Genomic DNA, 27,100 nt, shown 5'->3' with positions numbered 1-27,100 from the left:
TTTGAAAATAGTTGCCCAATTCTACAAAATTCAAGTCTTTTATACAAACCCAGTAGCAATAATATCTTGTACTCAGAGAATCTGCTTTTAATGAAGAAGAAAAATGGCAGACCAAGTTTGAAGAGTCTTTAGTTTTAAAGAGAGCAGGTCTTGAATCTTAATTACAAGTGTCTCAGTAAAAAGACTTAGCCATGGACAACTTAGAATTTCCTAAAACTAGTCTTAGTCCTCTAATTCTGTCTCCTGACAGCATAGTTTGTTTCCAGTTTTCATATGCTTTATATTAGGTCCTCTAACTAGCTTTTCCCAAACAACCTGTGGTGTGTGGAACAAGACAGAATCAGGCATTTGATACCTGAGTGCTTTAAAGTTACTACCGAGGACTGTGGCAGCTGGCAAAAGGACCTCAACAGAGACACAGATGTAAGAAAATGTTTTTTCGCCTTAGTTCTCTTTACATTTCACTTCACTTGGGGAGAAAATCACATAAGGCATGTTGGAAGCACCTGCCACTATTGACGACAGCACCAGGTAGATTTCAGCTAGTTGGAGATGAAAGAAGTTCCACTTGGAAACTAATGCAACTCAACAAGCAAGCTTACTAACAACTCAAATGTCACATATGACCTGGTACGATTTTGACAAATCAGCTCCACATGAGACACATTTGTAAGGGCTCTGCAAAATCTCCTTGCTGCACACAATAGTCTCTATTGCCAAGGCTAGCAAGGGACACAGTATTACAAGGACTAATGTTATATGATGACCATGTGAACCACTAACACTGTCATATGCTCTGCTTTGAGCTTAGATTATCATCAGATCTTTACAATAGTTGTAGATTTCACAGGCTTCTGGGAGTTCAGTGCTTGACTGATTATGTTCCTGAGGTGGGAGCCTGGCACAGTGAGTGCAGTCACAGTTTTCTTCAGAGTTAAGTCTTAGCTTCTCAAGAACCACGGGAAATATTTCAATAGTATGCTGCAGCACAAGCTGAGACTTAGAAAACATCCTGGCCTCAACCCTCCCTGAATTACCACTGTTCTTCAGGAACCCTACTCTTCCTTTGCGAGTGCTTCTGACTTAAGAGAAACACTGACTAAAGTGTCATGCAGTACTAGCAAGATAATCATAAACTGGCAATCAATAATCAAGACACATTATTTAATTATGGAGATGTACCTTAGCTTCCTTTTCACGGTCCAAGAAATCATATGCTTTGGCAAGTGATTTCAGACAAAATCCTCTGATACTACCTAGCAACATATGCATGTCATAAATTAATCTCTTGCTACTAACTCCATTTTTGTACTCCATTTTATGACACCACTGCAGCCTCTGTGCAGACATCTCTACAAGAGCTGCCCTATTAAAGCAATCTTTCTGCTGCCCCAAAATCATAGAATTACAGAATGTTAGGGATTGGAAGGGACCTCCAAAGGTCATTTAGTCCAACTCCCCCATCAGAGCAGGATCACCTAGAGAAGGTCACACAGCAACACATCCAGGTGGGTTTTGAAAGTGTCTAGTGAAGGAGGCTCCACAACTTCTCTGAGCAGCCTGTTTCAAGTCTTCTGTCACCTTCACAGTGAAAAACTGTTTCCTTATCTTCTTGTGGAACCTCCTATGTTCCAGCTTGCACCCACTGTTGCTTGTCCTATCATTGGACATCTCTTCTCAGGGATGTCCACTGGGTCCATCCTCCCAACACTCACTCTCCACGTCTTTATAATAAGGTCACCCCTCAGGCTCCTCTTTTCCAATCTAAAGAGCCCCAGCTCTCTCAGCCTTTCCTTGTAAGGCAGAAATTCCACTCCCTTCATCACCTTTGTGGTTCTGCAATGGACTCTTTCAAGCAGTTCCCTGAAGTCCTTCTTGAACTGGGGGGCCCAGAACTAGACACAATATTCCAGATGCAGCCTCACCAGGACAGAGTAGAGGGGAAGGAGAACCCCTCTCAAACTTTGCTTGTAATCCACCCCAGGATAGCATTGGCCTTCTTGGCCACAAGAGCATGTTGTTGGCTTGTGGTCATCCTTCTCTCCACCAGGACTCCCAGGTCCCTTTGCCCTACACTGCTTTCCAACAGGCCAGCCCCCAATCTATATTGATACATGGGGTGGTTATTTCCCAGATGCAAGACTCTACACTTGTCTTTGCTGTATTTCATTACATTTCTCCCTGCTCTGGGAGATACTAACTTTGTGCTGTGCTGGCTTCTGCTGACCTTGGCTGCATTGTTTTGGCTAAGTTCTAACAACTCTCTGCTCTTTCACTGGTCCCTTTGTGACTGGGGGGTAAGAAGGGGGTCAGGGAGAGGAGAGGCTATTAGCAGCCCTGTTGTTTTTGGCCAGGGGTTCTTGTGCTGTTTATAGATTGTAAATATTGTAAATCCTGTGTATCTTGTACATAATCATTTCATTTCATTGTAGATTGTAGTTTTGCTTGTAAATACAGCTTTATTTGCTTCCAGCTGGGCTGGTCTGGCAATTTAATGTTGGGGGGAATTCTCAACTCACTACAATTTGCATCATAAAACAGGCTGTTCCTCCCCTATAGAAAAAACCACAGAGCTCTAACACCCTTTATCCCTCTCTTGCCAAAGAGAGACGAGCGGGAAAGAATGCAAGAAACATTTATGTTGCACAGAAGTCTTATGCATTCCCATAAGGACAGACATTCCATTTCTACAGATTTGAGTTTTTCTGACCCAGTCACTTTGACTGCTCTTACTAGCAATCATATCTGATGTGCTGTGGTAATCTGCTTATCTGCCCACATTCCTGTTCGCAGGATAAGCTAGCACTGAGCAGTGACTGGGGCACTGACAGTTTGTGATGATGAGTTTAGACAAGCAGTCTGTACAATTCAAAAGTACTATCTCTTTTGAATGTCACACCTCAGTGACAAATCTAGGAACTGGAAATACCACCCTGATACTACCAGATCTGATTATAGGAATCATAGCAAAAATGTTCCTGTCATCTTGAATGAACTGCAAGCTACCAAATCGCCCTAAGTTAAGCACAGCCCATGCAATCTTGCATCATGATAACTTACAAAGGTTATCTCCTTTTTTTCTTCAGAATTTCAAACTTCTCCACTAGCAATTTTACAAATCACATACTTAGCAACCTAGCTATATCTATATAACATATGTAGGTTGCAAATGGTAAAATGGACTTAGACCACGGTCATTGTGTTCACTGCGGAAGCACAGTCACACCTAAGATAAAAAAGGGCAGCTAATTTTATAGAATAGTCTCAAACAATAGCACTGGCACAGAAGGAGCAAATGACATCATTCATTTAAATTCCTGCACTTGAAGCTCTGGTCAATTCCAGTTTCTAAATCTGTTAATTAACTGTAAAGAAAACTACCCCTGAAGAAACCAATCATATATATAAACTAAAAGATAAATATCGTCTTCATTTCACTTGTCACAAACCAACCCCAAACCCAACAAACATATTATTAAAGCCTTTAAATCACAACAACAACAATGCACGCTCATAAAGGCATATATGAGAGCATTTCTTTTCACTTCTCTCACACTACATAATGACAAACAGCCTGAAAACACTTATACGACAACACTTACTTTCCATGTTACTACCAATCAATCCATTTTTCAGCACTAAGTAACTCTACTGCAGTCCTGGTTGTAGTCCATTGTCACTAGGTAAGATGCTGCTGCAAAAGAACACTTGAAAACATTTCCTGAGGTTTTTAACCATGCTTATGGAGATCTGCATTTCTGCAAAATCCAGCTCTTCCAAGTCACAGGCTAGAAATCTACAAAGCAGCATATTACGAAAATTGAAAGAGGAAAATGATCACTGCTCTATCTCTTCTCTTTGAGAGTGGATGCAAAATAAAAGGTGCACACTGGGACTCATGCCAGTGATCTTCCCAGTGCCTGTGTTGTACTCTTGTTGTCAAAAGACCATTTCCCTAAACAGTGCCAGAACTCTGTTCCTGCTTGCTAGACTCACTCACTGAACTTGAGAACACAAAGGCATTGTCTCGGTCCGGAGACACAGTTCTTTTAAATATTCCCGTGTTGTGAAATTAGAGGCACAAACGAGGCCAAAATATCAACAGCTAGACTATTTATTACACAAAGTGGACATAAGAAGGGGAGAGGGAGAAAATAGGGAGAGAGAGAAGAGGAAAGGAATTATATTACCACACCCCTCACCCCCCCAAGACAGTTTGAGTCTGTGGAGGAAAGGTGCTGCAGGAGATGTTGGGTCTGCAGGGAAACGGTGCTGAGGCTTTTGCTGGAGAAGAGCTGTGGTCCTCTGGGGAGATGTTGGGTTGGTACAGGAACGGTGCTGAGGCTCTGGCTGGAGAAGAGCTGTGGTCCTCTGGGCAGCCTGGGTCTGTAGAGTAAGGGTGCTGAGGCTTTGGCTGGAGAAGAGCTGTGGTCCTCTGGGCAGCCTCTTTTCTCCGGAGGAGCATTGTCCCGGCTTTCCCTTCTCAGCGGCATGGTCCGCCTCCTGTGTTTTCCCTCATCTCCGTTTTTCTCCCTAACAAGCCAGTAGTTGCTCAAGTCTTTTATACAGTTTTTAGTCCTTAGGTATGTATCCAAGTGTTGTCCCTCAGGAATTCCAGGGGCCCGGAAATCATCCTTAGGTAAATGTCCAGGTATTGTTCCCCCGGAAATCTTTCTGTGTATTTCTGTGTGTTTGGGCAAGGTTCTGGATGGAGGGGGGGGCCTCCGCCTCCTCCTTCTCCATCCAGACAAGCCCCCACACTCCTTACACATCAGGAAACAGGTGGTGAATCCATTGTGTCACCCTTCCCAGGGTACTTGATGGGTGGAGATTATCTTGCCCTAAAGGCACGATGGCTGGGTCCATTGTTTTAGTCCAGTGTTATCACGATGCAATCACAAGTTGATTTGCATCCAGGATTGGTCTTTGCACCTTCCTTCCAGTGGCTCTGCCCAACACATATCAGCAATTCTCTGGGCAAGCAGCAAGTGATTTTATCTTTGTTGAGTCACACCAAGAGAGACAAACTTTTAGTCTCTCACAGGCATGCACTGAAAATGTTTGGGTATACGTACTGAGGTGTTCTGATATACATACAGATGTGATCAGTGTTGTCTGAAGTGCAAAACACCACGGAAAAGGTAACAGCGAGGGAAAATGCCTTCTCATTAACTGGACATACACATTTATATATGAACCAACAGGTTCCTCAAACTGTGTTAGATAGCCCTAATAGAGAGAGAGTAACCACTGACAGTGGCTGCACTCCATAAGGCAGAAAAGATTCCACCTTAAACTAAAGTAATAGCATTGAGTGCTCTTAAGATGTTTTCCATTTTCTCAGAGGTTTACTTTGACTTCTCAGCTTCAGTATTGCTGTGTTTCCTTTTCTGAGTTCCAAGACATCTTTATGTTGAACTCAACTTCTTAATCCACCATCCCTGTGAAAGCATTAAGCATTTTATACTACTCTCTAAGAATCATATAGCTGACATGAATCTGAAATGGAAAAATAACCAGGGTATAGAGTCAAGAGAGTTTTATTGCAAACAGAAAAGTACAAAAGGTGATGCATCGGTCCAAAAAGTTTTGTCTAAACTTGCAATCTAGTGATTGAATTGTGCTCTAGAAATTGGCATTAGGGCATAGAATCCACCTTAAGTTGAGGAAAGGCCAAGGACACATTCCTTAAAATGCAATGAAAGACAGAGAAGTGAGGTGGTTTTATAAACCAATGACACACAATTTATGTAAGAACAGCTAGATGGTTTGAGAAGTTCAAACTACAGGACTAAAAGTTCGTGTTTAATTTTGTAGGTAGAATTAAAATTGTTATAGAAAGGATATCCTTCACTGTGAGCTCTGGTTGTATAAGCCCCTACCTAAATGATTCCTCCCTGCGGTGTGTTCAAGGCCAGGCTGTATGTGGCATGGAGCAGCTGAGCCTGGTTGAGAGGCATCGCTGCCCATGGCAGTGATGTTGGAGTGGATCATCTCTGCATAAACCCTTAGGTCTACAACTTCTTGTACGTAAGGAAACTGTTGAAGGCATCTGCAGGATCCAACACTAACAGAAGGTATTACCACAGGCCTATAGACTACTCTGCTTAGATTTCATCTCAAGTTAATTTCCTTCCATACAAAAAATATGTCCTTACTCTAGGAACACACTTCAGCTTGTTCTATAATGATGTTAATTGCTTCAAGGACTTGTAGATCAGAAGAAGTTTCTTCTTTTGTAACTATGATAAAAGGATTCATGCTGTATTCTACTTTATAAAATAAAACCATTTCAGTGGCAAAAGACACACTGCTGGCCACATTATAATGGGAGAAAGAACCCAATTTGACTTCTTAGATTCAAAGGCTGGAATACCTCTTTTATGAGGACAAGCTCAGGGAGCTGGGGTGGTTCAGCAGAGAAGACTCCAAGGGGAACATTATAGCTGCCTTCCAATACCTGAAAGGATCCTACAGGAAGGCTGGAGAGGGACTTTTCATAACAGTGTCTAGCAATGAGACAGAAAGGAATGGTTTTAAGCTGACAGAAAGTAGGTTTAGACTGGATTTTGGGAAGAATTTTTTCAGTACTAGGGTGGTGAGACTGGAATATGTTGCCTAGAGACGTTATGAATGCCACCTCCTTCAGGATGGTCAAGGTCAGGTTGGATGAGGTATCAAGCAGCTGAGTCTAGCTGAGAGGCACCTCTGCCGCTGGCATGAAGGTTGGTGTAGATGATCTCTAAGGTCCTCTTCCAATCTAAGCCATTCTATGTCTCAGTTTTGCAACGCTTACATTGAAAAAATTACACTTTTGATTTGTAAAAAGAACTGATTAATACAGGAACTATTCAGACAAAAAACATATGGAATACTAGAGAGTCATTTTGTCAAGCTACTTTTCTGGCTTCCATTTTTAGGCACGAGCATGCAGAAAATTGCTTACTTCCAAAATAGGAAATCGGCTCTCTTAGATTGTTGCTCATAAAATGGGAGCAGAAATAAATTCTTTTTTTAAGCAGAAAAAAAATAATGTAGTACAGAACTGAAATCCCAACCTGAAGCCTTTCAAAGATGGGCAGTGATAACTGCCATTAAGTATTAAATGAATTAGAAAAAAATAATCACATGGAACCCAAGGGCCTTTTGATCTAGAAGTTATTACAGGACTACATTTAACAATTAATTCCATTCTACTCTGAGTTACTGTCTGAGCTGCAAGCACTGAGGTTTTCAAGGTTTTTTTTTTTTTATTGCATTTATTTTTTTTAATATAGGAAAAAAATGTGAAGCATTTCAGAGACCTGATACACTGGATCTCGCACAGCTGTCTAAGAACCACCTCAATTACTCAGTGCTAGCTCTCATTTCCAGCTGCTAAATCCCATTAGAAGCAGCTAAAAAAAAAATATTACTTTCCTAGTATTACCTTTCTGTATAATCAATTATTCTAGTTCTCATATGGATAAGAGAGCCAGAAGAGTTAGATCAGCAATAAAATGAACTCCTTTAAAAGATGCGTTCAGCAAAGTTAAAATACACACAATCCTTGGTTTCTGGGGTAATGAGGCACCTAAAACCCCCAAAGATTTTTCTCTTAAACTCTTCAGTAGAGCACTGGCTCTGCTATGATTAATTGTGTAGTTTCAAGACTGATTAATTTGTGAGTAGCATAATCCTGCTCTCAAATGTAATTAAGGGCAGATGAAAACCACAAAGATTCTGCAATTTCTGCTGGAACACTCCTGCTTTGAGAGTGGGATGGGTGGAGATAAACCAAGCAGTTGCTAAATAATAGTCTTCCATTACAGTCTCATTGCAGAGGAAAAGCATGATTTCCAAATAAAGGTAAAGGATAAGCTAAATAGAGCCACGGAGCTCACTCATAGGATGCTACATTGGTTGGCAAAGACATGTTGCAGTGTAGTACAGGGAGATGACAGATAGTGAGAAACTGTAAAGGTTTGCTCTGAAAGATCTGGAAGAAAAAAGTGACAGGATGAGTGAAGACAGGTTAACATAGAAAATGCTGAACAAGCCAGGGCCAGTGACTGGAATCCAGGGTACAGACTTGCATGTGCATAAGGAGCAACAGCTCTATAAAGGGATGGTTTTCACATTTTAAGAAAGTGAGAGACTACATACAACTACTGTAACTATTAATTGGGTCCAAAAGCACATATTTAGATCTAGAAGTTATGAGTTTTTGCTGAGGAATGTGCACTTCAGCATCAGGATTGAAATCAGACTATGTCAGACAACTGTATTGTTGCACCAAGATCCTGTTTACTTCTGGTTTTGCATCTTGATTCTCCAGAAATGCTAGTCAGGCTTTGCTTGTTTCCGATGCAGGGATTAGAATACAGGAATTCCTTAATTAACTTCTTGCAACCTCTGACACAGGAGCCAAGGCCTCTGCATATGCAGGATGATGAGGAGTCAGTAGTGGCAACACAAGATAAACAGCCCCTCCTTTCACTCCTTCTTCCTGCACTGCCCCATTCTCTACCAGAGAGACAGAATGTGGTTGCAAAACTCTGCATCTGCCTCTGGTTAATTTCTTTGCTATGGTATTTCTGTGACTCTGATAAACAGTACCACAAAGAAAAAAAGACCTACAAAAGACATATGCTAGCCAAACAAACAAATATGTATTTGAACATGACAAGAAATGAGAAACACAATGCACAGCCTTTATCACTTGGGAGGCAATGCTTCAGCCCAGCTGACAGAGGCACTGAAGCAGAACACAATCTCGTACTAAGGCCCAGGCTGTGGACAAAAAAAATTAAAAATCCACACACACCCACTGAACCATCTGCAAGGTTCTCCCTCAAAAGGAAGACTTCAGCCTTCACTGACGTCAGTGAAAAGTCCACGTTGAATCAATCTGTTTCATCACAACTGCCTGAAGTCCGTCCTGCAAGCAGAGGGTTACAACAATATTACTCAGAATGGCACAGGATGATGAGAGTGTAGGCTAGGAGCGCAGCACACGAGCATTATATTAATTGCTACGTGAACAGGAACCATACTGTAAACTTTGCCTACAAATACCTTTTTTGCTGCCAATACACAGAAAATGGCCAAAGTTTCGGTAAACAGCCTAACCATACCAAGAGGTTTCCGTCAGGAGAGAAGCCCTTACAGAGGGATACGTGTTCCCACTCGTCGCGTCTAGCTCTGAGATCCTAGGTGGCCGCCTAGCAGCCCAACGCTTTCTGTACCCAGGCCAGACTGCCAACACCGCAAGCTGCGGTACGCCGGGCCGGGCCGGGCGGCGCAGCGCCGCACCACGGCGACCTAGCAGCAGCCACTACCTGCGCGGCCGCTACCACTCACGCCTCGCCTCGCCTCTCCTCTCCTCCCCTCCCCTCTGCCACGCTGCCCGTGCGCCTTACACAACTGTCAGCATCCTCAAGGACCCTCAGCTCCCGCCAGCCAGACTAGACGGACACAGGCGAGCCGAAAGCGGCCTCAAGAAGCCTTTATTTAAAGGCGGTCAGGAAAAAAATCGCGGTAAGAAGACGGGGAGGAGGAACACGAGCAGAGGAACACGGAGAGATGCCAAAGCCAAACGCCTCCTCCCTATCACCCCGATGTCAACCCCCCCACCCCAAGTGCCGCTCCTTACCGCGCGCGTTCAAACCCCCCACCCCTTCCTCGGCAAGTCTCGCGAGGGTGGGAATAGCCCGGCGCGCGGGCAGCGCCATGTCGGAGCCTGGTCGGAGCAGGCCGGGCCCCTCCCCCGGCCGCGAGCCCGGCGGCCTCAGCGACCCGCACTGAGCGTGCGGCGCGGCGCGCCTATCCCGGAAGCGCTTCCCGGCCGCGCGCCGCGTTCCAGGTCCCCCTCCCCCTCTTCCCCCCCCCCCCTCCCGGAGACCCGGTGCTGCCCGGAGTACGCCCCCTCCCCATCCCCGCCCTCACCGGGGGGGAGCACGCGCCTCTCCCTCCCGCCCCTCCCCGTCGGCTCGCTCATACAGGAGGCGCGGGGGGGGCCCGCGCGGGGCGCCTCGCGTGCCACCCCCCCCGCCCCTCAACGGTCGCGGTCTCGGAGGCCCGGGGCAGAGCCGAGGGGCCGGCTGGCCGGGCGGGCGGGCATGCAGCCGCCGCCGGAGCCGAGCCCCCAGCGCAGCACGGTGAGGAGCCAGGCCCCGCGGCCAGGGTGGAGGTGGGGGACGAGAGGAAGGTGTGTAGGGGTTGAATGTGAGGGCGGGCAGGGGTGTCCCGCTGCCGGGGTGCCCAGCTGCGAGCGGTGCACCGCTACGGGGGGTGCCCCGTCATGAGCGGGACTCGGGACTGAGTGGGAGCCGACACCTCTGTGCCGCTTCCTATTTTCGCGGTTCGATGGGGTAGCCCCATACCCCCTTGGCCAAGAGAGCGCCTTGGAGATGGCGGCTCCCCGTCGGCGGTCCGGGGGCGAGGCGTAGTACCCCGAGGGAAGAGGAGCTCAGCGGGGGCTGGGGGAGGGGGAGCCAGGGAATCCGCTGGGGTATGCGGGGGCAGGGGTGTGGTGATGGGAGGGTGCTTGTGTTGATGCTGGCTCTTGTTTTGCTGTCACACTCCCACGCACCTAGAAGGGAAAACTTTGGTCTTTGTTTTTGGAGCCTTCTGGAGAAAGTGACAGGCTGACTGCCCGGGGATCCTATGCAGGTGTCTGCTTAGCAGGGGCTGTGGTGTCTGCTGGGCCACAGATGCTGCTTTTGCTGTGTGAAAAAAAAACACAAACAAACACAAATTCACAGGTAAAAGAGCTGCCACTGCCTCTTCGACATCTTGACTGCAGTGTGATGACGATGGTGGTGCTGTGTGGCTTGGCTCTGGAAATAGAAGGCCCCCAAAGGTGACAAGGCTCTGCGCTCTGTCCACAGTCTTGTCTTAGACCAAATTAGTGATCTTACAAGCTTTTTGGCTGTTGGGAAGAATAGCTTCGGTTTCCTTTGGTTGTTTTTTAAGTATAAGTGGGTAAAGTGTAAGAAGGATGCTACTCATATTTATGGCTAGATATTGTTCCAGTGTTACACAGTGCAAATGGTGTTTTTTTCCCTTGTTCAGATGTGACTTGTAATGTGATATTGGCTGTCCTTTCCTTTGCTTTAGCAAGGAGAAAACAAGGAGAGGAAAGACAGTTGCTTAGATGGCTTGAGAGTAACTATACTGTGGATTATGGTATAGAATCTCTGTCACAAAAAAGAGAGAGAGAGAAATGGCCCAGGTATGCCATCCTGAAAAGTAATGGCAAAACTGAAAACAAGATACTATGTTCAGGTAAATGGGTATAAATTTGTCTTTGGAAGCTTTGGTGGCATCAAATTTGAAGATGCTATTAATAGTCAGTATCTTTATAGTTTATCAATACAGTAAATATTAGCTAAATGACATTTCAAGATTTTACAGCTTGTGTTGTAACTTTTCCACTCTTCTTCCATTCTAAATAAATATTGAGGGTAGATAGGCCAACTCATCCTGCTGATATATTGATAGACGTCTGTTATTTTTAGTGCTGGTATTAGAATAGTGTTTATAGGCTTATGTTCTCCAACAGGTCCATTTGACCACTTCTGTTTCCAGAGGCCTTTATATAAAGAACTTTGAAAACTTAGAGGTAAAACCTGCATTGCCAAAGGTCAGCATCTGCTCTGCTAGTTTTAATTTTGTTTTCCTGATCTGCAAGAAGAGCAATACATTCTTCTGCCACTTCTCAAGTATATTTGCAGTTAACATGTATCATGTAAAAAGAAGAAATGTTAAATTCATTTCCTCTTAGCAGTGAGAGAGGAACAAGATTCTTAAAAATAAAGTATTTCACAACATTTCTTAAAGCCTGCCCTTTGTCCTCTCTTGTGAATGGTGTCAGTTGATAGCAGCAACCTGAAGAGTGCTTTAAATGCCTGTATCAATGTATATACAGACTGTCTGAGTTCATACACAGAATTGCTATTGTAGACACATCAGTAAAGGAAAATAAAATCAGCATTTGTCTGTCTTTACTCTTAAATACTTTGGTTTAGATACAGGGAGTTAGATATGTGGGATGGATGCTTATTATGAAACAGTATTTTCATTATATAGTTTGATCTGGTTTGGGTCATAACCTTTACTATAAGTGATTGCAGACAAATGTAAAGAGGATATTGTGAGATATGTGTTCATTCTTTCTTCTCATTTCCTGGATTTCATTGAGGCTCCTTTTTCCTTCCATTAGTCATCATCTTGAGGAGGACAAGATAAGTTGAACAGGTGTGAAAGTGTCTCCTCTTTTCCACCCAGCTTTCGTGATATGTTTGTGCTGATGTGTGTCCATTTTGTTGCAGAGGAGTACTGGTGAAAAAATAATCCTAGTGGTAAAGGATTCTTTGAGTTTTTCAAGGGAATACACTAATACAATTCTTAAGGTTATCTGGTAATAGCTTGTCTCTTTCTGTCTCCTCAAAATCACGTACTGCTTAAGTGAGTTAAATTTTTCGTTGCACTGCTTTCTCCTAACCTTCAACCTGTGATGATTTATTTTGCATGCATTTTTAAATGGTGTAAGTAGCCTCACGTATGACCTGCAAAAGTATTCTTGGTTAGGGTCAGAGTTATATGGTTCTTTTTGTACTGCAATACATAATAAATAATGAAACTTAAGAATTAGTTTTCTAGAGTTATTTTTCAAAGAACTGTATCTTCAGGTGGGATGATGGTTCAAGTCTTTACTTCTACAGCTGCAATATTTTAGCAAAGTCACTGGCAATGCAAAAAAAAGCCTTTGATTTACTTCTTTGCCACCAAAACTATTTTAATGATGGTCCAAACATTGAGTAAATGATCAAATCCTAGTAAATTTTGGATCATGTCTAGTCTATCATGTATGCTTAGTAATACAACTCAGCTGTAGTATGACACTTTTTGTTCTGGATTTGTCTGTATGATTCTCATCTTTCCACTGCAGTGTGCTGAAATAGGTGTAATGCCTGGTGCGTATGTACGTTTGTGTGGACACATAAATGTAAGTAAAGGAATTTGCAGTGAAAGAGTTGCTTTGCTACATGGTACATTTAAAAGGCAGGTGACAAATGGAGAGTGAAACTAAGGGAAAGTTTATACAAAGCCTCAAACTTTTTTCATAAGTACACTTTGGACTACTTTTGACTGCAAATATTTCAAGTTACAAGGTAGAAATACCTGTGACTTACAGTTTTGCAATATTTTTGTCTTCACCTCTAAAGGAAAATAAAGCTAAACTGGAAATTGATAGTGCTGCCTGGTGCAGTAAACTGATCTTAGAGTACTACTATAAAATCCCTGCCATTTCTGGTAGTATTTGGAGTGGCTTATTTCTTACGGTTTTATTTTGTATTTTTGTAAGTTGGAGATATTCTTCAGTTATATAGATAACATAAATCTTCTGTGGACTGTTGTTTCTATATGGGCATAACAGAATGAAATAGTCTGGAGGGTGTTATTAGCTGTCTTGTTCTTGTGAAAGACGGAGAATGGTTTTGTTGAGATTGAATACATGATGATGTCATGGTGCCAATTCACATGTGTGAAGCATTCTTTCTAAACAGAAGAGTGTTTTGAAATACTTGTTTAGACCCATGTATGCAAATGTTGAAGGTGTTGGTTGAAAACATTTATAGAATAGGTTCTTGTACTCTGCCAAATCTCAAAATATCAGTCAAGGATGTCTTTTGTAAGGCCTTTAAATTGTGAGTCTGCTAGTAATACTGGCAAATTTGTCTCTCCATCTTCAAAGGTGTAAGTCTGACATGATAGTGTGGATGGTTGTGTGGTACGTAGTAACCATTCTGAGTATCTGTTACTCTGTATGATGTGAGTAGTTGGTCAGCAACTTCTGTGCTGTGTCAGTGCTTAAAAGGTGGCACTGTGGTATTAGTATCATGTGCGCAACTACCAGAAAAAGCATCAGTGAAGCTTTTTTATTGTCATGAGTAGCTGAACTACATCTGGCAGAATTCAGTATGTAGTAAGAAGGTGAGGCAAAGGTACAGTGTTGCTAATAAACCGTACAGATCAAGATGGGCAGTGAGTTCTTAATGTTTGGGATTTTTTATTCTTCTGTTTTTGAGATTTGATTTTACTAGATGCTCTATGTGTCTCAGTTTAATGTCACAATGGGACTAGCATTTCAATATTATTACACCCCATTGATTACTGTGTTGAATGTTTCTCTTCCAAGCACTGTTTCATAACAGCTAGCATAGCACTACAGTATAAAAGTGAAAAATGCCAGGCCAGTTAAGGTTATATACAGCTTTGTGTTCTTAAGAAGCATGAATTCTTGAATTCCAGCTGAGCTTTATTTTATTCAGGCCTTAAATTTGAAGTTATTTTAAAAGCATCTTCAATGCATTACCAGATGTTGTTTTAACCTAGCTCTATTGTAAGGGAAATTACTTACTTTTGCTTATTTCAGATGCTTGTATAAAGCAGGGTGGCTTCATAAGCAAACAGCAAAGCTACAGGATAGAGATAAAGGTTCTTCTGGTATAGTAGTGCTCAGTAACCTGTGACAGCTTATGTATAGGTGTTTTCCTACCTGTGTGTGGGCTTGCTGGTGGATACTTGAGAATGTTTTCTTAAAAAATCTTTCATCAGAGTATTTTTAATTACTCATGTTCACACACATGACACTTTAATGAAGTACTTGCTTTCAAATGAATTGTATATCCACCAAAGTGCATATTAAAGATTGGACCAGTTTCTGTAAAATCATGGCTGGATCTGGGGATAATTTTAGAAAAATATTCTAATACTATCAGTATTTGATGATGTGACAGAAAATAAGTTTGATACTTTCCTAAAATGTATTCAGTGTTGACTGTTTCTTATAAAATTTGTTAACAAGATCCACAGCAGTGCTAGTATTTTAATCTTGTTGCAGCTTTAAGCCTTATTTTTTCCCTTTCTTGGTTATGTTCTAAAGTAATTTGTCCTGAAATCTCATCTGTTTGAGCAATTCGTATTGGTTTACAATGTCACAACTTACTGAAAATATCTGGCAAAAGGTTTGTTTTGTTTTATGTAAGTCATAGCATTTGTCACACTGGCATAAATCCTCAGGTATATTCTTTTTTGTTCTGTGGGAAAGTTTGTGTGCTTTGGCTTAACTCAAGTTGTGGACATTTATTCCTAACACTTGAAAGAGTTACTTTGTTTTCTTTGGGGTTTTGGCATTGGAGATGGGATTGCTGCTAGTTCTGAGCAAGTAAGAGGGGGTAGTTTTTTGTTGTTGTGGTTTTGGTTTGTGGGGTGTTGTTTTGTTGTTGAGTTTTGTGTTGTTTGGTTTTCATTTTGTTGTTGTTGTTTTTTACCTGGATGTTTTGGAAGTTGTGAGGAGTGTAATATTTGCCTTTTGTGGTGATCAGCTGGCAGAAGTGCTAAGCCAAGCCAAGGCCTAGGTCTTTTGTGGAACATTGCTGTTGAAATTTATCTGCCTGCCTTTCCAGAAACTCTTAATCTTATCTTGATGGAGTAGTAGCTCTCACTGTAATCATTCTAATGTCAGATCAGAAATTACATGTCCACATAAGGGAAAATGTTACTGTGGTATAATTTCACTCTGTTGCTTCATATTTGCTCAAAAATGTTAAGATACATTTCTACTAGCAAGCATTTCTACATCAAATATATTTCTTCCCATTGCTGCCTTGAAGCTTGTAAAAGCTTTTAATTATTTTCTGCATAATTCACTGAAATGCCACAATGTCTTTTGTGTTACAAATCAAGTTTTAGCTGCAAGGTAGTGTACAGATGTGACTTCAGTAATCTTTGAATTACTGAGTAAGTGCTGTAACTGAGCTCAGAATTTACATGCAATTATATTTTAAATAGATATTTTTGACAGTGCTTTTATGTATTAGCATGTGTTTTGCAACTTGTTAGTAAGTTTCAAGTGGACAGCATGGGGTAACAGTTATTTTGGTCTGAGTCTCTGCTTTGTTTCCTGCTATTAGGACAGCATTGTGAAAATGTGGTTTCAAAAGTTTCTTTGGCCTTCCCTCTTCATGAACATCAGTGTTTTATACAGGTATTTCAAAACAGATCTCTCTGTTGGTGTGAAAATGCTTCATGTGTTACCACCTTATGAGCTTTTAGAATAATTGTTCAGGATATTGTATTCAGTTTTGTAGTTCTTGCTTCTATACTGAAGATATTAGCCTTCAGTATGTACCAGGTTTAGTAGAAGGTAGTAGTAGTGAGATAAGTTGTTGTTCATGTCCAGCTTCCTTCTGTGTTGGTTTGAGCTTATTAGCACTTTCTGTAACAAATGTAACCTTTTACTATTATCATCTTGGAATATCCATTTTGAAGGAAGAGGGGTCAAAAGAGGAAGGCAGTTTCTGTTACATCTGTTGCAGCAGAATTAAGTTTATAAATGGTAGAATGTAGACTCTCTTAGATGAAATCTGCCTCTTTGTTTTTGAAGCCCTTTCTTTAGACATAGTTAATGGTTCTTATACTTAAAGAAAGTTCCAAGTCAAGTAAATGTTCTACCTGCCAATTCTTTTCCAGATTTGGGAGTGGAGGTAAATGAGGCTGAAGATAGCCTTAGGTCTAAGAGACCTAAGTAAGATCAACCTTTTTTAATCTCTCTTTAAAAATTGTCTTCTGCTGTGTTTAAAGAAAAAAAAAAAAAAAGGAGCAAGAGGGAGAAAGAGTCAAAAAGTCACCGGTGTTGAAATAGAATTCTTTCATCTAGGAGGAAGGATCTGTGAGGAAGATGAATTGGTGGATAGTGTACAGGGTGACTTAGATTTTTCTGAATACAAGAAAGAAGCTTGTTCTCTTCAACTCTGTACAGCAGGTCTTGATGTTTTCAGTACCATTAACCGGATGACATCTTCCTATAGTAATGTGGGCATTGAGGTATTTTCACTGATCTTTCCTGTTGTTACTCAGTGAGGCACTAGTACCAACAACACATGCATTGCTGGTACTGTGGCAAACAGTACTTCTATTTTTGGAGGAACACCCAGTCACTTGAAAGCTGCTTTTCTCTAACTGAGACCACTTGCTGTAAAAGTTGTAGGAAAAATGTGTGGCAGGTCTCCTAAGAGCATATGTTACACAAGATGTGATCAGGACATGAAGGCTTGTGTTGTTCAGTTCTTATCGGTATAGTTCAGTTCTATGCTTTTCCTTTACAGAAATGTGGTGCAGTTTGTTCTTGTATGGATCCATTAGTGAGAGGTCAAAATACAGCATTAGTGGACAGGTGTCACCAGTCTGTCCTCTTTTGGTTTAGATGATTAGATGGTGTTGGATGTTAGGTTGGACTCAATGATCTTGGAGGTCTCTTCCAACCTGGTCCGGTCCGGTTCGGTTCTGTTCTATTCTTCCTAGAAACAATAAAATAGATGAGTGAAGAGCTCCTGCTTCTATGACCTTATAAAAACATCACAGGGAAATTCTGCTTACTCTTCTAGTTGTTTGAGGAGGTTCTGTCTCTTTTCTGTTCCCTGCCCATCCATAGATTCCCTTTTAAAAACTACACCATATGTCACTGTTTAATCCATCTTTCTGTGAAGAAACCTAAAGAAGTCTCTTAATGTCTCTTGGTTTATAAAAGGTATGAAAGGTCAGGATTTTGTAAGTATTTAGAGTGATAGAGGAGAGGGGAAGAAAAAAAAAAGGAAAAAAGGGTTTAAATACTTTGATTTATAGTGTTTGGTTCAGGAGGGGAAGAGGTAGTTATGACATGAACATTTCAGTATCTCTTGTTCTTATATTTTTATTATGTGACAGAACACAGATTCCAGGAAGTACACATATGTCTATTGTAAAAGTTTTGCTCTCACAACAGTTGCAAATTTCTGCTTTGGGATTGCTCTGAATAAATTTGCCTGAGCATAATTGATGATCTACTGTATCAACTTGTCCATACATGGAATCTTTGAGTTTAAGCTGTGTTAGTAGCAGTTTATTGAATTGGTTCTTAAGTACTGCCTTATGAACTGAGCACATTTGTATACATGTTTTGCCACTGTTGGTTGTATTGCCATCAGTAAAATGGTTAAGATGACTGGTACAAGCTTATGTAAGCTGCATTTGTTCTTAAATGAAATTATTTATGGTACAAGCTATTTAGTCTTTTTAGAAAATGAAAACTCTACATGCCCAGGGGAGTGCTTTTAGGCTTGCTTAGACCTTTCTTTTGTCTGCTTTCCCCAAGTTGTTTTTTTTTAGTGTGATTGTTGCGGGGGGTGGTGGTGTTTGTTTTGTTTTCTGAGCAAGTGTATGATGTACTTAAATTTGTAGAGCAAGTGATTTCTTTGTGTAGTACAATTTGTGACTTATGTAAACCTGTTACAGAAATAATCTTAAGAAATGTCAAACAATCAGAAGAACTTGATGGTTTGGATTATTTGTTCATGAGTAGTGATGATTTCATATTATGTAGTGTGAGCATCTTAGTTGCTTGATTATGTATGTACAGCATGACAGAATGCTGCTAGAAGACTATTCAGTAGACAGGTACTTTGCAAAGAAAAATCCAACAATTTTTGGGGTAATATTCAGGAAGTATTATGGTGGTTATTTCAGGAATTGTTCTTCAGAAGCCAGTAAAATTATTGTATTGCAATTGTATGAAACTATTCCTTTAACAGTTAACTGTATTGCTAGCTATGAAAAAAAGAAAAAGAATGCTTAACCATTAAATGAGTTTACTAAGGTATAAGGCTCAAATTTGAATTATAATAGGTTATATTTGAGCAGGTGTGATTTGCATTAGTTTTATCAAGTAAATTTCATGCAAAGATGAGTGATTTCTGAAAGTATCAATGTCATTTTAAAACTTCCTACTGAGATAACTTCCTTCTGAGATAAATCCATGAAGATTGCAAACTTCTTTTTCAGTGTTTGTTTGACTTCTCTCATGACACTGAATTAGCCACATGTAATTTCTATGTATCTCTAATTAAAATAGTAACAACTGTGAAGCACAGTATAAGTATTATGCATACCTCGCTCTGCTGTTTGGGTTGTTTTACTTTGCTCTGCGATTCTTCACATTTGCTAATCCCTGAAATTCAGTCACAACTAATCTGGACTGATAGCTTTTTTTCTCCTCTGCATGACTAAGAACTCTTCCCAGTTCTTCCAAATAAAAAAGAAAATTAAGGCTCAGGCAAGTTTTTAGGGAAGCTGGGAACAATCAACCCTTCTCTGAGATTTAGGTTACTGTCTTACTTGACTAGATCATTTGGATTTCACAAGGACACTGTTCTATCATTTAACTTGAAAATAAGACTTCTAGAAATACTATGTTTTTCCTTAAGGTCTAAAACACTAAGTAAAGTATGGCCAGTGAGATACTAGTTGCAACCAGAGCTATTGGTTGCATAGTTGTTTGTAAATATGAGGTGTTAGGTGCCCCAGAGGGAAATCTCAAAGCTTTATAGCTACACTGGTTTCATAATGGGATAGTCTAGCTTCTAATAGTCTTTTCTGTCTTGCCTAAAAGGAGAGTCCACTTTTGAGATCTTCCTGGTGAGATCTCATAGTGACATTCTGGTGTAACATTTCTCTCTCTCTCCTGCCTCAATATTTTGTATTTGATTATGGCACAAAGTTGCATGGGGTTTTGAAGTGATTGAGGGAGCTGATCCAGACTGAGCTAGTATTTAGGGTTTGTAAAGCAAAGTTCAGCTTTAATCACTATTAAGTTTGCCATTTCATCCCTAAACATTTGTGGTAGTGCATTGGGAGGAGAAAGTAATCAAAGGAAAGGAGAAGCAAAGTCTTTTTCTAGAATTAATCTATTTTTGCCAATTTAAAGTGTATGAAATGGTCAGATAAAGTTTCCTGTGTGATGGCTTTCTCTTGTGAAAACACCAAGAGGTTTTGCTGTAGCTAAGCATTTTATGCCATTAAATACTTCCCTGGACAAAGATCATGATTCTTTTTTTTTTTTCCCGCTCCAGAACTTACTGCCTGAAGTTAAAGCATTTGTGCTTAATGCTCACTTGTTTCAATTCTTACCATTTTCAGGACTTCAAAAGCAATAGAAGCTCCCCCTCTATGTTTTTGGAATTGCTGTTGGCTTGGTGCTTTCAGTTGTGACAACATATACTGGAGGAAAAAATGGATGGCTTTGCATGTTCAGTATTGCTTTTTCCTTACACCTGTGTATTTCTGTCTCTGCAGAGAAAGGAAGTTAACTGCATCCCTGTGATCACTGTTAACAAAATTTGCAAGAAGCTTGATACTTGGATGTATTTGATATTTTGTGTAGTTTTGTCCTTCTGTTAATTATTTTACAATTCTGATTAAAATTTTCTCTTGTCCTTTTTTTGTGGAAATGCCATTTGATAGCACTTAAGTTCTAATATTATAGAATTAAGGCTTTTTTTTTAACTGTCTCCCAGACTAGCCTAGATTGTCTGTTCTATTATGTAGTTGCCTTTAAAGGGACGTATTTGGTTTACACTAGTAATTTAAAAACTGACTTAAAATATAAAATACATTTGTAAGTTAATTTCTTGGTTTAGCTAAAAGCAGTTATATGAACAATTCTGAAAGTTGGGAAAATGTAATTTTAATTTCTAGTAATGAGATTTCCTTAAATTCTTTGGCCTAGTTTTTTAAGTGACACGATTGTTTGAATTTCAAAAGGTGTCTTTTGTAATAATCTATTAATACTCACCCTGCATTCAAATTATTCAAATTCAAATTATTACCTTGTTTAGTTGTTAACAAGTTTGGTGTACATGAAGTAAATAGTCAATATTACAGTGTTTGAACTTGTTGCTTAAATGTATACCTGGTTTTGTTTATGCGTGGTTTCCGTTTGTTCTGGAATCAGGTCAGTTGAATGAGTCTGTATAACTATGGTAATGAATGCCTTTAACACATACTTGGAAAATTGTTTATTAGAAAGGCACTGTCTCATTAGAAGAGTGTTTTGTCTGTGGTCAGTTAATTTACTTTTCAAATATGTAGAAAGTTGTTCTCATCAAAGTGAATGCCTGAGTGTAGGAAGCTGAGAATTTATCAAAGTAATAGAGATGCTGTATTTGAGCAGTTATGTACAGAGTTGAATGTACATTCTCCCTTGCAAGTATTCATATTTGTGTGAATTTTTTAACTAACTTGACAGTTAGACAAAAGATGTAATAAGGTAGTTGAATTAAGAGTAACTCCATAGGTTAAAATATTCACACAATATGGAGACTTAGCATGCCTCAGATGTCCATGGTCTTGTCTACCTTAAATGGAGCCTAGAAGTCCTTCTGGGCAGAAAAGTTTGCTGAATGTTGTGCTAGTAGGTAAATCTGGTGACTGGGTACTCTTCTGATTGTGATTGTCAGGTAAATATAATCTCAAAGAAGATTCCACTCTTTCATACAAGAAGAAATCAAAACTTTGTAAACAGTACTGAATTTGATTTACTATAATGGAAAGCTGGTTATGTGAAATTGTTGTTAAGGTAAGAATCAATGACTTTTGTACCATAAGGGGGTTTGGAAAGGTGAATTATTTTTATTTTTTAAGTCTGATGCTGAGTGAAAGGAATGGCCATATTACAGTGATCTCTAAATACTTTGCATATTTATCCAGCAGTTAAAAGGAACAGAGAATCTGCATGTGATACATAGTCTAACAGGTCTATTATGGTATTGCTCAACTCCTCTGGCCATTCAGGATATTGAAAACCAAGTTTTAAATACATAGTCCTGTTAGGCATAGTTATTCTCAGTGTGTGCTTGCTTATGGAATTTTGGAAGTATGTTTATAGCTAATTTTCAGATAGGTCTGAATTGTGTCTCAAAGTATTAGTGTTTACTGTCCAGAAGCATAGCATTGCTGTCCATCCTGTAGAGGGAGAATGATGTGAAGAACAAAGTAAGAATAAAGTAGATACCCTTCTGAAAAAAGGCTTGTGCTTAAGCACCACTGTGAATGTCAAAGGTTTCAGCTCCTACATTGTTCTTTTTTTCTAAAAGAGGAGAAAATCCAAAGCATACACTTGATTGAGTCCAGGTCATGCAAATGCTTAGAGCTGTGATTTGTTTGTTTAGTGCTTGTGGGAATTCTGAAGAAGCAATTGGGCTGTTTGGTTAAGCAGAGGGTGTGGCTGCTTTCAGAACCAAGGCATCAGATTACAATTTTATTTTAACTTACTTTCACTTGCAAGTGCTTTTTTGTTTCTGAAATGTTCAAATCTATCATTTTGTGCTGCTTGTGTCTAGGGCAGACACTATCTGCCAGTTAACTGGCTTCAGGGGAATACTCTGGTGTCAGTGTGTTTGGTTGGCAGGAGGATGACTGGAAATTATTTTAAACTTCAGATTTTTCTGCTGTCTAATCTCTTGCTGTATACAAGACTGCATTTGATTTGCAGTAAGATACATGACCTTGATTTTCTTCCTCTGCATTCTCAGCAAATGATGCTCCATGGAGTTTGACAAAAAAGCCTGTCTTCCAGATAGAAATTCATAGTGTCTGAATCAAGAGATGGCATTCTTACTCTACAAAATTTATGGACCCTGCCACTTCTTAACAGTAAATAAATTCAGAGATGGGTTAAAGAACTAACTTAATACCACATCTTCTCTTTTGCTATGACATCTAAGCAAAGAAACCACTGTACCATACAGGTGAAAGAAAGACTTTTACATTCTTTTACATTCTTGTAGCTTGGATCTGCGACCACTTGAAGTACGGTTGTGTGGATATCTGTTGCACTCTTCTGTTCTTGTGTAGATGAATAGCACTGAGCAGAGCACAAAATGCTAGGGCAACTTAGTGTAAGAGTATTTCAAGCGGTTCTTTTGCTATTGCTTTAGTAAGTTTTCCACAAGACTCCATATAGCCCTTAAGAACAGAGACGTCTTTAAAACAGAGCAGCACTTTTGGATGCACCTACCTTGATCTTCTGGACAGCATCACCTTGTTCAAGAAAAGTGAAGTAATCCAAACCTCTTTGAGTAGGATGAGTGAGTTACTATTTTAGGTTGAAGCTGTCTTTGAACTCTATTTTTTTCTTCTTCTTCTTCTAAAGCAGGATTATGAGGATAGCTTCCTAAAAGGGAAATGAAATCAGCGAATCAGCACAGTTTATCCTACCAACCTTAATGGAGTATAGTAGAGCAGATCAGTGTGGAAATGATCTGGCTTTGGAGAGATGCTGATTGCTTTAAGTGTTTAATGTGCATGTCTAACCTGCACTTGGTAGAATGTTTGTCGTTAGGAATAAAAATTAGGTATAAAAGCTGAAATTATGAATACACACTTGTGAATGAAATGCTTAGAAAAGCCAAGTAATACTGATTCCAAAAACATTCAGGATATGTGCTTCATTTTGTCCCATATGCAGATTTTTACCTATTTATTTCCGTAGCTGTACTTGGTGAAAATGAAATTTGCTTATAACTTTGCCATCAGACAGCCATGTAGTGTCAGCTGTGGAAGGACTGGCTAATAAAAAAGGATCTCTTCCCCTCTAATTTTTATGATGTAAGCTTGAATTTTATAAAGCCACAGAGTTGTTTAATATGTTCCTGCTATATAGCTTATGGTCACAGGCCCTGTGAAAGAGGGCTTTAGCTCCATCCTCACAAAATTAGTCTTTTTATACTCTGCTGCATGCAAAAAGTGATGCATGCTGCAGCCAGGAATTGCCTTGATCTCATCACTTAAATCTGAAATTTTCTCACCTCGTACCCAACCAACAGTGAGGGAGAGGTAGAGTGTGGTCTTTAGAAGCATTTTGTGTGGAATATGAGTGACCTTTGAGTGATTGTAATTCATAAAGATTCTAACTTTAATCATTAGAAAAATCAGTTCCAGTCCTGTCCTCTGCCCAGAGCACACAGGATAGCGTGAAAATTATTTGAAATTAATGTAATTTAAGGAAGAGTTCATCATTGGTGGCTGCCCTTTTAGTGTTGCTGTCTTATTTTCTCAGCCTGTCTCTGATGTTAAAACACCTGGTGTGGTGCCAGGCTCTCTGTAAAGAAGGGGATGCTCTAAAGCTTTTATCAAGTAAAGGTATTGGATACTGCCAAATTTTTTGAAGCTACACAATAATTTTGGCAGGAATGCATCAGTGCATTCATACTCTTGTCACTCCATTATCTTTTTTGGCTTGTCCTATTTCTGACCCAAGATAATGGAACAAGTGGGTCTGAGATATCTAGACTTGCTTATGGAGAATTGCCATTGAAGCATTTCCACAGACGGGGCAGCTACAGCTTTGAGTGTTGATTGTTTAAACATTACTTTATACTACCAGGTTTTCTCACTGCAACAGCTGTACCATAAACCTAGCTTATGGAGAGAAGGAAAATCACAGCTTTCCTTCCACCAGACTTTTTTTATATCCTATTAGTATTCCTTATAGACAATTCTGAAGCCAATGCAGAATGAAAATATTTTCAAATGTCTACATTGTGTGGTGTCTAAGGCACATCTCAGAAAGCCCATCTGGGGCTAAGCTGAGAGAAAATTTTTCATCTTAAGATGATGTTAATAGAAGATGAGCTTGGCTGTAATAGAAAACAGTTTGGTGTTGCAGAAACAAAAATCTGATTTTTAGGCACTTTTCCTTCCCTGTCTCCAAGGGGGGGGGGGGGGGGGGGGAGGGAAGAGATAAGACAGAAAAAGCTTAATGTAGGGCTTATATGACATATATATATATACATACATACACATATGTGTGTGTATATATATCCTTGCTGTTTTGCTGGGAAATTGAGTACAGTAGTTCTTCAAGCATCCAAGTACACATATAGTTATAGATAACCTCAATGTATTAATATGCTGCTTTGGAATAAACATATAGGTAAAATAAATTCAACTAGTGTAATATTATGTCTAGTCTCTTAATGTGACCTCTTCTTGTGACACCCTTATGGGTGGGTACTCATGCAGACTTATCAGAAGGTACCACAAAATAGGCAAGGAACATGTTACGTTTCCTTATCTTAACAAATTCTTCTGAAATGATAGAAAAGACAGGCATGCTGCTTAATTTGTCCACTATATTGTATAGCAATTAGTCATGCCAAAGAAATTACACAGTCAGGACACCAAAGCTTAATTCAGAACTTGAAAAGTATGGGGATATGTGGTTTGTATTTCTCTGTACCATTGATAATCTTTTGCATTGCTCTGTATGACTCTTAGCCTTTGTTTTTTTCTGTATCTGCTCTCACCTGATTTTTTTTTTTTTGTTCCTGTTTATATGTGCCTGGCCACTTACCTCCTCTGTTTCCTCAGTATATATTTGGTAGGGATCTGATCATGAGGTTTTCTCATCCCCTCACTCAACCGCACTTTTTTCTAGTTCAGGGTTTCTCTTCTAATTCAAGGTGGCCAAAGTGAGAAGAGGCTAATAGTACTCAGGCTGGAAACACTGTTGTATAGGCATTCTTGCTCCCTGGTACCCTTTTATTTCCTTTTCCAACCGGTCATCTTGGGTATGAGAGTTGTAGTGAATATTGTATGTTGCCAGTCTTTGCAACAGGTGTTGGTTTTGCATTGCCATCAGTTAGATGGGCTGCCCATGACTTACGCAGGTCATTTATAATGAAACTAATGTCAGTTATTATCTACTTTTGTCTCTGCAGGAAAATGAATATTTGTTTACAGATATAAATATGCCTTGCAATTAGTTTTAAATTGATGCATGGAAATGGGAAACTTTAAGACACCCTGTACAAAAATTGTCTGGTCCTGTCCTATAACACTCCTTTGTATATCCAGGTAACAACAAAGTAGAAATCTTTGACTTACTGTGTTCAACACAGAATGTTTTCAGGGTTTATCACATAAGAACTCATCAATGGCATAACAGAAAAGTCAAGCTACTCTGGTTATTTTTAACTATACTTTACAAGACTATTGCTGTCTGCCATCACAAGTGTCTGGTAGGCATATTTCAGAAGCAGGAATCCTGATATTCAGACAGCGGGTTTAGAACTCTCCTCTTTCTCCCTCAAGAATGACTTGATTCAGATAGTTCAAGTTTGCTTTAGTAGCATGAACAATCTATTATATATTTTTTTAGCTTATTTTATCATAAATCACTGATCCTATTGCTAATGGTTAACTAAAAGGAGTAAATTTAAATGTTGCAGTTCTTGTACAACTTCAGCTGACTCTCAGAGGATGGTCAAGCTTTTACTTCACTGTGAAATTGTTTACTGACCCACACAAATAAATATCTGCTTGAAAATTCAAGTGGTATGGCCCTGAATGCATGAAGTGCAGCAATGTGCCTTTTATGGAGAAATCATCAGGCTCAGATGACTTAACAGGAGATTATGTTGGTTTTACTCTGCAAATGGACTGTAGCCTTTTTCAGCTTTATTGATAGCAATTAAATTATTTGGAGCAGATGTTTTTAATAGGGGGAAACCCAAGTCAAAGTGGGAAGATGAAGAAAGATTTGGGGAGATGTTTAGGCTAATTATATGAATAGCTCTTTGAAACTCTGAAATGTTACAAGTTCTGTGTGGGTAAAGCAAATAACAGCTTGGTTATTATATTTTTAAATCATGACTTTTGGAAACTTCTGGCTTTAGTGAATACTTACTGTTCTGAAGATAGGCAAAAGTAAACACTGTTACACATTGTGGAAGTCTCTTGTGGAAGGACTCATTGTACTTTGACTGGTATAACTATATCTTACAACAAAGCCTGTTCTGAATGTCTTACAATCAAATTAAAAATGTAGTAATGAATTTATGATGTTGGAGCAGGAGCTAATGCTGAGAATCACTTACCTTGTATAGGAGCTACCAAAAATCTCTTAGGATGGAACAGTGTTAAATTCCTGTTGAGCTGTTCAAGATTCAGACTTGCGAGCTGCAGATAACTCTTAGTATCTATAGCAATATTCAGAGACATTTCTTCTCTGAGAAATGTTAATCTCACACTTCTGAGAAAGAAGCTTCTGGAACAATCTGTGTATTAATAGTCCAGTATTTTTGCAGGATTTTTTTAGCTCACTTTCCCTCAAGTATAAATTCCAGTGTCTAGTAATTGTTAAAACTGAAACTAGGACCAAGACCATAGAATGAGGTTTGTCTTACTTTTGAAGATGTTAGAACTTCATAGAACAGTACTCCTAAGATAAATGAAT

At 39.8% G+C, this 27,100-nt stretch overlaps 1 protein-coding gene and 1 long non-coding RNA gene across 4 annotated transcripts in view; one reads left to right on the top strand and one right to left on the bottom strand.

The window, feature by feature from the left end:
* Positions 1-8,629: 8,629 nt before the first annotated feature.
* LOC137449508 (uncharacterized) lies at positions 8,630-9,785 on the bottom strand. The gene is made up of 2 exons (XR_010989413.1): positions 9,635-9,785; positions 8,630-8,920 (listed from the first exon to the last, which is right to left on the bottom strand). It is a non-coding gene; the product is annotated as an uncharacterized lncRNA (long non-coding RNA).
* TAB3 (TGF-beta activated kinase 1 (MAP3K7) binding protein 3) overlaps positions 9,421-27,100 on the top strand; it is a 44,271-nt gene continuing 26,591 nt past the window's right edge. The window contains exon 1 of one of the 3 annotated variants that reach the window (XM_068155044.1): positions 9,421-9,519. The gene's annotated coding sequence lies outside the window, so the exon portion shown is untranslated. Of the gene's footprint in view, positions 9,520-9,931; positions 10,190-27,100 lie in introns of those variants that run through there. The other 2 variants (XM_068155042.1, XM_068155043.1) reach the window with 2 other exon arrangements.

This window comes from Melanerpes formicivorus, unplaced genomic scaffold (assembly GCF_026170545.1).
Source record: "Melanerpes formicivorus ecotype bairdi unplaced genomic scaffold, bMelFor1.0.p_v2 SCAF_30, whole genome shotgun sequence".
In the NCBI taxonomy this organism is placed as follows: domain Eukaryota; kingdom Metazoa; phylum Chordata; class Aves; order Piciformes; family Picidae; genus Melanerpes; species Melanerpes formicivorus.
The sequence above is the reverse complement of the archived record's forward strand: the minus strand, read 5'-3'. Positions and strand labels throughout refer to the sequence as shown.